Below are 5,282 nucleotides of genomic sequence, written 5' to 3' on the forward strand. Positions count from 1 at the left end.
CATCACATATCATTCATCACATTCTTCTTGGCCATATCACATCACATAGCATACCCTGCAAAAACAAGTTAGACGTCCTCTAATTGTTGTTGCATGTTTTACGTGGCTGCTATGGGTTTCTAGCAAGAACGTTTCTTACCTACGCAAGACCACAACGTGATATGCCAATTGCTATTTACCCTTCATAAGGACCCTTTTCATCGAATCTGTTCCGACTAAAGTGGGAGAGACTGGCACCCGCTAGCCACCTTATGCACCAAGTGCATGTCAATCGGTGGAACCTATCTCACGTAAGAGTACGTGTAAGGTCGGTCCGGGCCGCTTCATCCCACAATACCGTCGAAACAAGATTGAACTAGTAACGGTAAGCATATTGAACAACATCAACGCCCACAACTACTTTGTGTTCTACTCGTGCAAAGAATCTACGCAATAGACCTAGCTCATGATGCCACTGTTGGGGAACGTTGCAGAAATTCAAAATTTTCCTACGTGTCACCAAGATCTATCTATGGAGAGACCAACAACGAGTAGAAAGAGAGTGCATCTATATACCCTTGTAGATCGCTAAGAGGAAGCGTTCAAGTGAACGGGGTTGATGGAGTCGTACTCGTCGTGATTCAAATCACCGATGATCCTAGTGCCGAACGGACGGCACCTCCGCGTTCAACACACGTACAGCCCGGTGACGTCTCCCACGCCTTGATCCAGCAAGGAGAGAGGGAGAGGTTGAGGAAGACTCCATCCAACAGCAGCACAACGGCGTGGTGGTGGTGGAGGAGCGTGGCAATCCAGCAGTGCTTCGCCAAGCACCATGGGAGAGGAGGAGTAGGGAGAGAGGTAGGGCTGTGCCAGAACTTCGTGTGTAGCTCCCATGCGCCTCCCCACTATATATAGGGGTGGAGGGGCTGGTTTCTTGCCCTCCAAGTCCATTGGGGCGTTGGCCAAGGTGGGAGGAAAGAAATCTCATTATTTCCTTCCCCACCGATTGTTATCCCCCCTTTTTAGGGATCTTGATCTTATCCCTTCGGGATATGATCTTATTCCTTCTAAGGGGGGATCTTGATGCGCCTTGACCAGGGGTGTGGGGCCTTGCACCCACTACCCACGTCCATGTGGGTCCCCCCATGCAGGTGGGCCCCACTCCGGAACCTTCTAGAACCTTCCCGGTACAATACCGAAAAATCCCGAACATTTTCTGGTGGCCAAAATAGGACTTCCCATATATAAATCTTTACCTCCGGACCATTCCGAAACTCCTCGTGACGTCCGGGATCTCATCCGGGACTCCGAACAACATTCGGTACAAACTTCCTTTATAACCCTAGCGTCATCGAACCTTAAGTGTGTAGACCCTACGGGTTCGGGAGACATGTAGACATGACCGAGACATTCTCCGGTCAATAACCAACAGCGGGATCTGGATACCCATGATGGCTCCCACATGTTCCACGATGATCTCATCGGATGAACCACGATGTCAAGGACTTAATCAATCTCGTATTCAATTCCCTTTGTCTATCGGTATGTTACTTGCCCGAGATTCGATCGTCGGTATCCAATACCTTGTTCAATCTCGTTACCGGCAAGTCACTTTACTCGTTCCGTAACACATCATCCCGTGATCAACTCCTTGGTCACATTGCGCATATGATGATGTCCTACCGAGTGGGCCCAGAGATACCTCTCCGTTTACACGGAGTGACAAATCCCAGTCTCGATCCGCATAAAACAATAGATACTTTCGGAGATACCTGTAGTGCACCTTTATAGTCACCCAGTTACGTTGTGACGTTTGATACACCCAAAGCACTCCTACGGTATCCAGGAGTTACACGCTCTCATGGTCGAAGGAAGAGATACTTGACATTGGCAAAGCTCTAGCAAATGAACTACACGATCTTTTGTGCTAGTCTTAGGATTGGGTCTTGTCCATCACATCATTCTCCTAATGATGTGATCCCGTTATCAACGACATCCAATGTCCATAGCCAGGAAATCATGACTATCTGTTGATCACAACGAGCTAGTCAACTAGAGGCTCACTAGGGACATCTTGTGGTCTATGTATTCACACGTGTATTACGATTTCCGGATAATACAGTTATAGCATGAATAAAAGACAATTATCATGAACAAGGAAATATAATAATAATACTTTTATTATTGCCTCTAGGGCATATTTCCAACATTTTTACCCCAGCATGTTGATGCCATTCCATGATAGAATGCCAAGGTTCATGAATTTTAGACGGGTTTTGGATTTACTAGAATTACAAAAGCAAGTACCTCAACGTTTGCCGGAGAGCCACAATACCGTGTTGCTCGAAATTCAACCCCATTTCTAGCATCAGACATAAGCATAAACCCATGGACACATATATGATTTTACAACCCATATTGATACACCAGAGCATGTGCATGTAGTTTAATTTTGAATTGTGCGCCTGAAATGGCTAGAAAACCAATTTAATGTATAAAATGTCCAAACGAACCCTAAATAATTTCAATTTTTTTACAACACACATATAGTTGCATGTTCACTGCAGATAAAAGTACTAGCAATTCAAACACCATCCATTGCCGTTGTGACCCCATTATGTAATCTATTATATAATTAAAACAAGAGACAAATAAGACATCACGTTCGTCCACATCTGCTAATATTATTTGCACCGTCTGATTAAAGAACTAATGGCTAAGATTTAAAGTTTTTACATAACATGTTTTTCTAGGGAATCATGTACGTAACAACATATTGAACCATCAGATTGTCACGTCTATGCATAGGAAAGTACATGTACGGGGAGACGCCATTGATCTACATTGCAATTAACAAGGCTAGGTATCTCAAAAAAAAACAAGGCTAGGCTAGCGACAATCATGACGAGGTACGATTTAGGGATTCATGCCTTACGGGGAAAATGTCTCTTCTCGCACGCTACCTTTTCTTCTTCCTTAAATAAACAAGAAATCATCGGGAGATAGTAATAAGGTAGAATAGGAAATAGAAAACGTAACGGAAGGCTGGATGCAATCACGTCTTCCCTATATTCAAAGATATGGTCGATAACTCACATATGAAGCCCGCGACAAAAATCTCACATGTATCTCCATCTTTTTTATACATATAAGACGTTGCCGCAAATTGACAAACAATTAGTTCACAACTTTTTCTTGAACTCACAATTAGTTCACAACTTGATTAGCCTGCTAGCGGATCAATTTTTCATCTAAAGCCATTGGATAATAAAATATCAAAAAGTTGTCCTCTTCGCTCACGTGCTCCTCTTCGAATCTTAAGCAGGCTTCACGTTCCTTACCACACACGTTAAGGAGAAACTCTACTGCTAGGGTTTCCAATTCTTTGGTGTTGCAACGTGCCCCTTCTGATCCTGCCTTCGTCGTCATCAGTGAAGCGTCGGCTGAAGCGCTCAAGCGCCCTAGGAGAATGAGAGGAGGTCAGGTCCAAATCTACCGGGGATGACATGGCGGCAGTGACTACGGTGAGATATTGACGAGTAGGATGCAGCCACTAGGACGCAGAGACCGCTGCTTTGTCCTTCATCCGCCTCTTTGCCTTGCTATTGCACATCTCCAAGGGCCGTTGACTCCAACCCACGCTATGTTGCCTCCAATCCAAACAAGGATGCATGGAACCAGGGACCAGCGGCAATGACTTCGGTCCGAGACACATCCACCAACATGCCACCATAGCCGACGAGTACGAGGTGGCATGTCCGTGATGCTCAAGCTCTGACTCATCTTTGACTCACAGTTCTAAGGTTTGTTCATCTTCTTCCTATCACAATTTAATGGTTGCTAAAACTGTGACTCCAACACGCTATCCAAGAGAATCTAAGACAACCGGTATGAGGACAGTGCGGCGTGCAAGTCAACACGTGGCCAAGCCACCCGCAAGCGCTTCAGGTGACACCCAACTTGACATCAACGAAGTCCCTCCACTTTCCACCTGTATCATCAAGTTTGGCAATTATTTCATACCAAAACGTCTTAGGTAATTGATCAATTTACAACTATATTTTATTCCCTTTCAAGGCACAAGAATGGCTTACATTTAATTTATCAACACAAGCTTAGGTATGATTTTGATGGATGAAGATCTATTCTCTACATATGTAATAACTAGAAATTGTTCTATCTTTTTAAAAACAATTACCAAGTATACTCCATTGTTAACATAGCTCAATTTTTCATCTAAAGCCATTGGATAATAAAATATCAAAAAGTTGACCTCTTCGCTCACGTGCTCCTCTTCAAATCTTAAGCAGGCTTCACGTTCCTTACCACACACGTTAAGGAGAAACTCGGCTGCTAGGGTTTCCAATTCTTTGGGGCTGCAACGTGCCCCTTCTGATCCTGCCTTCGTCGTCATCAGTGAAGCGCCGGCTGAAGCGCTCAAGCGTCCTAGGAGAATGAGAGGAGGTCAGGTCCAAATCTACATGGGATGACATGGCGGCAGTGACTACGGTGAGATATTGACGAGCAGGATGCAGCCACTAGGACGCAGAGACCGCTGCTTTGTCCTTCGTCCGCTTCTTTGCCTTGCTATTGCACATCTCCAAGGGCCGTTGACTCCAACCCACGCTCTGTTGCCTCCAATCCAAACAAGGATGCATGGAATCACGGACCAGCGGCAATGACTTCGGTCTGAGACACATCCACGAACATGTCACCATAGCTGATGAGTACGAGGTGGCATGTCCGTGCTGCTCAAGCTCTGACTCATCTTTGACTCACAGTTCTAAGGTTTGTTCATCTTCTTCCTATCTCAATTTAATGGTTGCTAAAACTGTGACTCCAACACGCTATCCAAGAGAATCAAAGACAGCCGGTATGAGGACAGTGCGGCGTGCAAGTCAACACGTGGCCAAGCCACCCGCAAGCGCTTCAGATGACACCCAACTCGACATCGACGAAGTCCCGCCACTTTCCACCTGTATCATCAAGTTTGGCAATTATTTCATACCAAAACGTCTTAGGTAATTGATCAATTTACAACTATATTTTATTCCCTTTCAAGGCACAAGAATGGCTTACACTTAATTTATCAACACAAGCTTAGGTATGATTTTGATGGATGAAGATCTATTCTCTACATATGTAATAACTACAAATTGTTCTATCTTTTTAAAAACAATTACCAAGTATACTCTATTGTTAACATAGCATAAAAAATTCATTCTACTATCTGGAGTAGACACTTTCGGAGGATCAATGAGCAATCTATTTATGCATGTAACAATTAAAGTTGTGAAATC

General features: G+C 44.3%; 1 long non-coding RNA gene across 2 annotated transcripts in view; it reads right to left on the minus strand.

Annotated features, from left to right (window-relative positions):
* Nucleotides 1–3,148: 3,148 nt before the first annotated feature.
* LOC119296132 overlaps nt 3,149–5,282 on the minus strand; it is a 12,546-nt gene continuing 10,412 nt past the window's right edge. The window contains exon 3 of one of the 2 annotated variants that reach the window (XR_005144885.1): nt 3,149–3,973. This is a non-coding gene — a long non-coding RNA (uncharacterized LOC119296132). Of the gene's footprint in view, nt 3,974–4,039; nt 4,959–5,282 lie in introns of those variants that run through there. The other variant, XR_005144883.1, reaches the window with a different exon arrangement.

This window comes from Triticum dicoccoides, chromosome 4B (assembly GCF_002162155.2).
Source record: "Triticum dicoccoides isolate Atlit2015 ecotype Zavitan chromosome 4B, WEW_v2.0, whole genome shotgun sequence".
Lineage (NCBI taxonomy): Eukaryota > Viridiplantae > Streptophyta > Magnoliopsida > Poales > Poaceae > Triticum > Triticum dicoccoides.